Source organism: Macaca nemestrina, chromosome Y (genome assembly GCF_043159975.1).
Source record: "Macaca nemestrina isolate mMacNem1 chromosome Y, mMacNem.hap1, whole genome shotgun sequence".
In the NCBI taxonomy this organism is placed as follows: Eukaryota; Metazoa; Chordata; class Mammalia; order Primates; family Cercopithecidae; genus Macaca; species Macaca nemestrina.
The window spans coordinates 9,191,469-9,202,138 of record NC_092146.1 but is presented as its reverse complement, the minus strand read 5'-3'; the positions used below and the strand labels follow the sequence as shown (position 1 = coordinate 9,202,138).

General features: G+C 40.5%; 1 pseudogene; it reads left to right on the top strand.

Moving 5' to 3' along the window:
• Positions 1-367: 367 nt before the first annotated feature.
• Positions 368-10,670, top strand: part of LOC139360939 (centriole and centriolar satellite protein OFD1-like) — a 61,196-nt pseudogene continuing 50,893 nt past the window's right edge.

The following is a 10,670-nucleotide window of genomic DNA, read 5'->3' as shown; positions in this document are numbered from 1 at the left end:
GTTGAATGACCCAGTAAACCGCCAAAGCCAAGCCCCGGAGAGGGCGGACACTTGCAGGTGGCAGTTCTGGCTCCATGGAGGAGCCGGTCAAGGCCTGGCAGGTCCGGCGCGGCTACCCCAGGGAGGAGTGGAGAAACAGCACCAACCTCCGCAGTCATGCAGGGCCTGTTAAGTACCCCACGGTCTCAAAACGCCCATTCCCCACTAGCTCCATTCCCCACCTGCAGCAAGAGGCCCACAACGTAAACGCAATGTCAGTCCCACCCTAGAAACCCGCCCTCTGCAGCCTCAGCCGGGATTTCCACCGGACAAGTTCCCAGGACCCCTTGCGCATGTGTTCTCGTGAGGTCTGGGTGGAGCTTCCGGCCGGTGCTAGGCAACCAAGCGCATCTGCTCTGTCTCTTCTAACCAGGAGGGCTGTGCTTGGTAGGTTTCCGGGAGGGGCAGGATGGGATGTGAGGGTTGTAAACTCGCAGTCCTGTCTCCTCGACTTCTGCCTTTGGTGTCTGGGTCCCTGCCCTCCAGCCGCCTTTGAATTGTGCCTCGGTCACGCTCCTCGCCCATGCCTCAGAAACATGAAGAAAGGAAGCTCTCGTGTTTGATAGAAAACCTAGTTGAAGTGAGCTGAGATCCGGCCACTGCACTCCAGCCTGGGCGGCAGAGCGAGACTCCGTCTCAAAAAAAAAAAAAAAAAAAAAAAGAAAAGAAAAGAAAACCTAGTTGAGAGTGCAAGGCAGAGAGCGTTCAGCATGCTTGTTCCTCCCCCGGGACAGAGGCAGGGCCCTGAGGGCAGCGATTCCCGTCGTGTTGATCGTGCAGCCCGGGTTGGGCAGGCCACTTGGGCCACGGCGGGGCGAGCAAGGCGGCTAGGGAGCAAGCTGACCTCTGATAATGGCTCAGGAAGACATACCTGCCCCTCCTTGGGGACAGGCAGAAATAAAGTTTTCTTGGTGTCCCTTAAAACCCTTTTCCCGCCTGGCCACTTAGGGCTTCCCTGGAGGCCACTGGTCTGTTTTCAGTCATTCACGTTCCCTCCTTCTGCCCCCCAGGTAACCTGTAACCATTATGTCTTCTAGTGCAACATGCTCCCCTTGTCTGACATGTTTATTCAAGATGAGCTGCGCAAAAAGTTGCATCAGACGTTGAAGGATCGGGGTGTACTGGGCATACTCAAGGTATCGGATTTAGGCGTATTTATGTCATAACTTTTACAAGTGTAACCTGTAACAGGTAGTTCACATTTACATTCATTTAAAGTTTGGGTTTTAATAATCGTATGATACATAGATTGTATTGGCGAATTACATTTTTATATTCCTGAATAATTCTATCCTGAAATAGTACAGTCTCCTGAAGTCATTGAGAAAATGTTGTGTTTGGGTCGACTTAAAGAGGCATGCTCAAATAATTAATTGAACTGTCAATAAAATAGGAGCAGGAAGACTGAACACATTTTAGTAAGGTTAGGCTTGTTTTACATATCTGGCTTACAGGTTCCTCAACTAATAAATGGGTTTGTAAATAACATTTATATGAGGAATATTGACACAGTATAGAAAGTACTAGTGTACCGTTTAATAATAATTTGGGGGCTGGGCGCGGTGGATCAAGCCTGTAATCCCAGCACTTTGGGAGGCCGAGACGGGCGGATCACGAGGTCAGGAGATCGAGACCATCCTGGCTAACACGGTGAAACCCCGTCTCTACTTAAAAAATACAAAAAAAAAAAAAAAAAAAAAAAAAAAAAAAATACCTAGCCAGGCGAGGCTGAGGCAGGAGAATGACGTGAACTCGGGAGGCGGAGCTTGCAGTGAGCTGAGTTCTGGACACTGCACTCCAGCCCGAGCGACAGAGCTAGACTTCGTCTCAAAAAAAAAAAAAAAAAAAAAAAAAAAAAAAAAAAATTTGCGGACTGAACAATTTCGTATTTCAACTATGTTGAAATGTCTGAATATTTAATTCAAGCAGCATATATCTATTAGTATACTTTATATGTGGATCAAGATCCAGGAGTAGGATTAGCTCAATGTGTTTTTGTTGCAATATCCATTTCAAAAGCATATGTTTTACATTTAAAATATGTACATATATCCTGTGTATATATCATTTTTAAATTTAAGTTATATAAGGTGAGCATTATCCTGTTTTTTTTTTAAATTTCTTTTTTGAAATCCTCATTTTCAGTGGCACCAGGCTTATCTTTGGATACTTTTGCAATATAGGTAGCTATCCCCTGTTGTTGAATATTTTGGTTATATTCCCCAACAGCCCACAGAGGTGTGATAAACTAGCAGAATTTTTTCCTATACTTCATATCCCAATCGTAAGCTGCTGAAATGGGCTTCTAGGGAAGTGAAATGAAGAGTCTGCAAGTGAGCCTGGCTAACCACCAGTTTCCCTTGGAAGCTGGGGAAAGCAAGCTTTTTCTTGAATGCACTGACCTGCTTGTCTCACAGGGTAAGACATGTGCAGGGGGAGGTTTCTAACTTCTGGCCATGGATCAAGAACCATTATGGAAATAAAAAGAAGGTTTCCAATGAATGTAACATATCTGTGTATATCTCTATTGAGACAATCTTGCTGAAATTTCTTTATCTTGTTTCTTCCTTCCTACCAACCTACATTCCTTACCTTCCCTCCCTTCCCTTCCTCTCTTCCTCCCTCCCTCCCTCCTTCCCTCCCTCTTTTCTCTTCTCTTCCTTTCTATTCTCTTTCATTTTCTTTTTTTTTTTCCTTTCTTTGCTAGACACAACTTCAAAACCAGCTATTTGGTGTGTGAATGCACCGTGTATTGAATGGAAAACTGCATCCTCAGTCCATTTCAGTGGAAGGGAGCTTCTTCTTACTAGGGGCCACTAACTCTTTAGTGGCTAATTACTTACAAAGAAGTGGCTATGACTATTCACTTTCTGTTTTCTTTCCAGAAAGTGGTTTAGCAAAATGAAAGGTAAAGTGTTTCATTATCTTTTGAATTTTTTTATTAACAATTTCTGCCACTGCTGACTGAAATGCTGCGTTATATCCAAGAGATCCTTGACTAGGTCTATTTTTCTTTTCTTTTCTTTTTTTTTTTTTTTTTTTTTGAGATGGAGTCTCACTCTCTTGCCTAGGCTGAAGTGCAGTGGCATGATCTGGGCTCTCTGCAAGTTCTGCTTCCCAGGTTCACACCTTTCTCCTGTCTCACCATCCTGAGTAGCTGGGACTACAGGTGCCCGCTACCATGCTCGGCTATTTTTTTTTTTTTTTTTGTATTTTTAGTAGACATGGGGTTTCACCGTGTTAGCCAGGATGGTCTTGATCTCCTGATCTTGGGATCTGCCTGCCTCAACCTCCCAAACTGCTGGGATTACAGGCGTGACCCCTATTTCTTTATCCTATTTGAATTCACATTGTACCTGCACATAGTATATTTGAAATGCAACAAATGGTTTGAAATTAATTTATTGGCACCTCATTTAGTCTTTTGTAAAGTCGTGATACAGAATCTCTAAATGTTTCAGAGCTAAAATTGATCTATCTATTCTCCATGTTGTCTAATAAGACTCTACCAATCTGGTGAATATGTGCTGTGGGCTTGGCATTTTTAATATGAACATTGCAGATATTTTGTGTGTTACAGGTGAGGAACCAGACTCTAGAAAGATGAATTAAGTAAACTGTAAGTGATAATGCGAGGCAGTAAACCTAGATCTCTAAAATGAGCCCTTTTTTTCTGCACTAGAATCTGCAGATGTTTCTCTTCTTTGCAATTATATAAGTGAAGAATATGTAATTTTAAAAAATCTATCAACGTCTTGCATCAAACTGGTACATATGCTACAATTGATAACCCTCCCACCCTGACATGTCATGGTCACCCAAAGTCCATAGTTTATGTTAGCTTTCACTCTTGGTACTGTTCACATGTTTTTACTTTCTTTACATTGTCTATAATCATCCAAAGTTTCATGTTTCAAAGTTTTAAGGACACAAGAAGCTTAGTGCAATATTTTGTTTTGTTTTTGTTTTGAGACGGAGTCTTGCTCTGTCACCCAAGCTGGAGTGCAGTCATGTGATCTGGGCTTACTGCAGCCTCTGCCTCCAGGATTCAAGCATTTCTCCTGTGTCACCCTCCAGAGTAGCTGGTACTACCGGCACATGCCCCCATGCCTGGCTAATTTTTGTATTTTTTAGTGGAGATGGTGCTCCATGTCCCACAGTGTTGGCCAGGTTAGTCTCGGGCTCCTAGTGATCCACCCACCTCACCCTTCCAAAGCACCAGGATTACAGGTGTGACCCATTGCACCTGGCCTTAGTACAGTATTTGAATGAAAACTTTTTTTATTTTTATTTATTAAAGTTCTGGTATACATGTGCAGAACCTATGGGTTTGTTACATAGTTATACAAGTGCCATGGTGGTGTGCTGCACCCATCAACCCATCATCCGCATTGGGAATTTCTCTTATTGCTATCCCTTCCCCAGCTCCCCACCCCCTGATAGGCCCTGGTGTGTGATGTTGCCTTCCCTTTGTTCATGTGTTATGGTTCAGTTCCCACTTATGAGTGACAACATATAGTGTTTGGTTTTCTGTTCCCGTGTTAGATATGCTGAATTTCTTTGTAAGCAACCAAATTTTATTTATCAACATTAGGGATGTATTTACTCAATTTTTTTTTTTTTTTTGAGAAAGGTTCTCTCTCTCTCACTCAGACTGGAGTACAATAGTACGATCTTGTCTCACTGCCACCTCTGTCTTCCAGGTTCAAGCCTGTCTTGCCTCAGCCTCCTAAGTAGCTGTGATTACAGGTGCACACCACCACACCCAGCTAATTTTTGTATTTTTAGTAGGGTTGGGGATTCATCATGTTGGCCAGGCTTGTCTTCAATCCTGATGCCAGGATATCTTCCCTCCTCAGCCTCCCAAAGTGCCGGGAATATAGCTGTGAGTCATTGTGCTTGGCCTGGAATTCATTTTTGATACCTATTTCTCTAAAATTTTAATCACTTTATACTTTTGCCTATTGTGTAATAATTATTTGTATAATTATTATAGCAGGAATTAATCCCACTCATATAACTTAACAGTTTCTACTAATATCAAGTGCCCATGTAGAGTATTTTCTTAAAGGAAATCCAGTTGAAGACAAATACTGGTGTTCTCAGAGTAGACATAATAAATGATATATACTGTAGAGAAATATGTATAAATAGCTACCTAAAATGTCTGTTTAACAATATTTTAGGTACACTTTAGTCATGGTTGTAATGACAGTAAAAATTTAGTTTATTAACATTTTTAAATGAGGAATACTTAAAAAAATTGAAATTGAATGACCCAAGAACTCATTCACGCATTCATTGGTTATTAGATGTTTCAGTGACATCTCTAAGGTATTACACATTTCTGTCATTCTGGTTAGACATAACATCTTTAATGTGAAGTACTTAGAGGTTAATTACATGATCAAGAAAGATATTTTAGCTTTTTGACCTCCGTGTGTTTATTGTAATTCAACTAACAGTGTAAGAAAGAGCTTTAATTTTGCTTTGTTCACACAGTCATAATTTATTAATTTATTCTGTACAATATTTCTAAATTGCATATTCAGAAACATATCCTAGTTTGTAATTTAAACATTGCTATAAAACTATGTGCAATTGGTATTTTTGTTTTCCTTAAGGTATTTACCATGCAGGATCTATTACAACTCATTAAAATCAATCCTACGTCCACTCTCTACAAATTATTGGTAAGATTGCTTAATTAATATAATCTATTTTGGTTTGTTAATTAAACTGAGTAGCTGAATAAACCTTATAACAGATTTCAGGATTTGATAAAGAAAACCAAAAGGTAGGCGCCTACATCTTAGGATAAACTATAAAGTAAACTATAGCAAGATTTTTCTATGTACTTTTTCTTATAAAAGAATGAAACTAATTTTTAGGGAGAAGAATAAGACATTTAATTTGATTTAAATTAGTTGATTTTTCTTGCTGATCATACCTTATAAACAACAGTTCACCTGTTCTGCAGGTCATTTCCCTTATATTTTCATTTTTGCAATAACCTTTAGATACTCAAATAGGAAAACTGCAGACAGTATCAAGGACCCTACAGACAGACACTCTAAAAGATGCTTTTTGAAAAAATTTCCACTGCTGGGAACATTTCTGAAAAACAAAGCAAAACAAAACAAAAAGTAACTTTTAGGCCAAGTGCCTTTGTGTACTAGGTATCTCTCTCAAGTACAATTTATAGAGTATGAAATGTATTAACATGTCCTAAAAGAATAAGATGTGGTTCAGTAATGAGTTATGTATCTTTTGTTTGTCTGTGTTTATACAGACCTGGTAAATTGCCTTAATTATGGCCTAGATAATAAACTTTCATAGAGTAAGTAACTACTGTGGGTTGCAGACCATTGGTTAGACTTGATGATGGGCTTTGTAGCATAAACGTAAGCTGGCAACTTGCCTTTCATATATAGTTACTCTTTAGGTCTTTCAAAATAATTTGTGAATTAGTAATTGTTCTTTTCTGTTGGTATACCCTTTAACCAAAGGGTAAACCTGTTGCCTGCGTTGCTGTCACCCCCACAGGGACATTCAGTAATTCATCAATTCATTCAGAACTTAATCATTTGAGCGCTCACATTCTGCCACCCATTAAGTAAGTCTGTGAGTTAATTGCCAAGGCTCTTGGTAGAAGTCTTAGCATGTAATAAAGAAATCAGATCACAAGACCTTTTGGGCTGCCTGAAAACCAGACTATCCCTATGGAAATTCAGTATGATTAATAATCGTACATTCTGTGCTCTAAGCACCATCCAGAGTAACTCTCTGTGAAGATTGAAATGTCTGTATCTATGGTGTTTAATGTGGTAGATGCTAGCCTCATGTGGCTTTTGAGCTCTTGAAATGTGGCTAGTGTGACTGAATGACTGACTCTTTTATTTATGTTTAATTAGCTACATGTGCATTGTGACTACCATACTGGGTAGGATAATTCTAAGGTATACAGCTAGTATCTGTTGCTTAAGTGTTACTTCAAAAGGAAATTTATGGCTTTAAAGGATGTTAAGAAATAATTTATGGGCCAGGTGTGGTGACTCATGCCTTTAATCCCAGCATTTTGGAAGGCTGAAGCAGGTGAATCACTTAAGAACAGGAGTTCGAAATCAGCCTGGCCAACATGCTGAAACCCCATCTCTTCTAAAAGTACAAAAATTTTCCAGACCTGGTGGTAAGTGCCTTTAATCCAAGCTACTTGGAAGGCTGAGGCAGGCGAATCGCTTCAACCTGGAAGGTGAAGTTTGTATTGAACCGACATCATCCCACTGCAGTCCCGCCTGGGTAACAGAGCTTGAATGTATGTGTCCCTCCAGAATTCATACTTTGGAATTTAAAGCCCCCAGTGAGACAGAATTAAAAGGTGGGGACTTTTGCAGGTGATTAAATGACCTTATAAAAGGGGTCAACAGAACTAACTAGGTCCTTTTTCCCTTACACCATTTGAGGATACTGTATTGGTCCTCACTGGAGAACACAGCAAAAATGTGCCATCTTGGAAACAGAGACCGGGCTTTCACCAGACATTGAACGAGTGATCTTGGACTTCCCAGCCTCTAAAACTCTCGGAAATACATTTCTGGTTTTTATAGGTTACCCAGTCTAAGATATTTTGTTATAGCAGCAGGAACATACTGAGATAGCATCTTTATTGTGGAACCTTTGGTCCTCATACTTAATGAGTGGGCTTTAAGTATTTCATTAGTTTTAGTTTTTAAGTATAGGGCTTTTTCCCTATAATTGACTTCAATTTCATCTCATAAAAATCAAGTTTTATGGCCAGGTGCAGTGGCTCATGCCTGTAATCCCAGCACTTTGGGAGGCCGAGGCAGGTGGATCACGAGATCAGGAGATCGAGACCATCCTGGCTAACCTGGTGAAAAGCTGTCTCTGCTAAAAAAGTACAAAAAAAAAAAAAAAAAAAAAAAAAAAGCAGGGCATGGTTGCAGGTGCCTGTAGTGCTAGCTACTCAGGAGGCTGTGGCAGGAGAATGGCATGAACCTGGGAGGTGGAGCTTGCAGTGAGCTGAGATCAGGCTACTGCACTCCAGCATGGGAGACAGAGTGAGACTCCGTCTCAAAAAGAAAAAAAAAAAAGTTTTACAAGGCAGAACTGAAAACAAATCTCTACTAATCCTGTAGAGGGTCCTAATGTTACCTGGGAGTGGTCCTTGCTCCCAGAGCTTCCAAGATGATGATGGTGGGCTGCTTCCAAGATGGTGGCAAGTCTCGTGTTCTCTGACCTGGGGTTCTTGGCTTCACGGATTCCAAAAATTGAATCTTGGGCCATGCAGTGAATGTTATAGCTCTATTAGAAGTCATGGGTCATGGAAGAGAACCGTGGAACTCAGTGACTAGTGTTGAGCTCAATTAGGATGAACCTGGACAATGGCAAGCCTTTAGCCCAATCAGGAGTGGCGATGAGCACCTCACTGGATCAGGAACACAGTGGACACCCTGCCATATCCAGAGGAATGGAAGTCAGTGGCAGGTCTGCGATGGCAACAAACAGCAGTGGTGGACGGGGTATGAAAGCTTAGCTTGAGCTGTAACAAACACAGACCAGAAGAGTCGCAGTTGAAAGATTTAATAGAGTGAAAACAGAGCTCCCCTACAAAGGGAGGAGACCCAAAGAGAGTAGCCATTGGCCCCCTGAATACCTGGGTTTATATCTGGATCATTGTCCCTCCCACTGTGCTCTCAGGTGACAGATCATTGGCTATTTCTTTACCTCCTGTTTTTGCCTTATTAGCATTTTAATGAGTTCCCTGATTGGTCTGGTGTGAGCTAAGTTCCAAGCCCCTTGTTAAAAGGTGGATGCAGTCACATTCCCAGCTAGGCTTAGGGATTCTTAGTCCGCCTAGGAAATCCAGCTAGTCCTGTCTTTCACAAGGATTTGTGGCAGGCTCACTGTGGATAATTAAGAAGTTGCTTATGATCTGATCTAACCATTATTTACAGTTTCCTCTGTTAACGCATGTGACTCACGTGACTTAAACAATTGCACAAAATGCTACTTAAACAGAATGTAGTAAGTAGTGTGAGAGATATCACACTCACTGAGTTGCTAACTCTTCTCCTGCCAAGCATGAATGGAGGGTGATGACCCAGAATCAGCACCTCATTTAGGAATGGCCACGTGTCAACTGGGACAAAGGTCTCACTAAGAAATGTCAGATGTAGAGTATCCAAATGCATAATCATGTTGACAGATAAGGAGTTCAAACAGATTAGAAAAAAAAAAAATCCTAAGTAACATATTTAGCTCTGCTACTCTAGAAAGTAACTGTTAGAACTAGGTTTCCAGTCAGGCATGGTGGCTCATCCCTGTAATCCCAACATTTTGGGAGGCCAACGCAGGCAGATCACTTGAGGTCAGGAGTTTGAGACCACCCTGGCCAACATGACAGAACCCCGTCTCTACTAAATATACAAAAGTTAGCTGGGAGTGGTAGAATCTCTTGAACCTGTGAGGCAGAGGCTGCAGTGAACCAAGATTGTGCCACTGTGTTCCAGCTTGGGCGACAGAGGAAGACAGTCATTCACATTCCCTCTGCCCCGCAAGTAACCTGTAATCATATTGCCTTCTAGTCCAACAGGCTCCCTGTGTCTGACTTGTTGAATCAAGATGAGATGCACAAAAAGCTGTACCAGACATTGAAGGATTGGGGTGTACTGGACACACTCAAGGTATCGGATTTAAGCATATATGTGTCATAAGTTTTATAAGTGTAAACTGTAGCAGGTAGTTCACATTTAAATTTATCCGAAGTTTGGGTTTTTATAATTCTATAATACATAGATTGTGTTTTTGAATTACATTAGTATATTCCCAAATAACTCTGTCCTGAAATATTACAGTCTCTTGAAAACACTTGAGAAAATGTTGAGTTTGAGTCGACTTAAAGGTGCATGTTCAAATAGTTAATTGAACTGACAATAAAACAGGAGCAGGAAGCGTTTATATAATGAACACATTTTAGTAAGATAGACTTGTTTTATAAATCTGGCTTACAGGTTCCTAAATTAAAAAGTGGGTTTGTAATACATTTGGATGAGGGACATTGACACCATATAGAAAATACTGGTGTAGTGTTTAATAATAGTTTGGGGAATGAAAAAATTTATCTTTAAACTATATTGAAATGTCTGAATATATAATTTGAGCAGCAAGTATCTATTAGTATACCTTGTATGTGGATTAACCGCCAGGAGTAAAATTAGCTCAACCTGTTTTCATTGCAATGTGCATTTCAAAAGCATATTTTACGTGTAAAATATGTGGCTATTTCCTGGGTATATATCGTATTTTAATTTAGGTTCTATGGAGTGAACATTGCCCTGTTTTCTTAAAAGTCTCTTGAAATCTTTATTTTCTGTGGCAACAGGCTTATCTTTGGATATTTCTGTAATGTATGTAGCAGTCCCCTGTTGTTGAATGTTTTGGTTGTATTATCCAACAATCCACAGAGGTGCGATAAACTGGCAGAATTTTTTCCTATACTTCATATCCCAGTCGTAAGCTGGCTAAAATGGGCTTCTAAAGAAGTGAAGCAGGTCTGGCTAATCACCAGTTTCACTTGGAAGATGGGGAAAGAAAGGTTTTTCTACAACCCA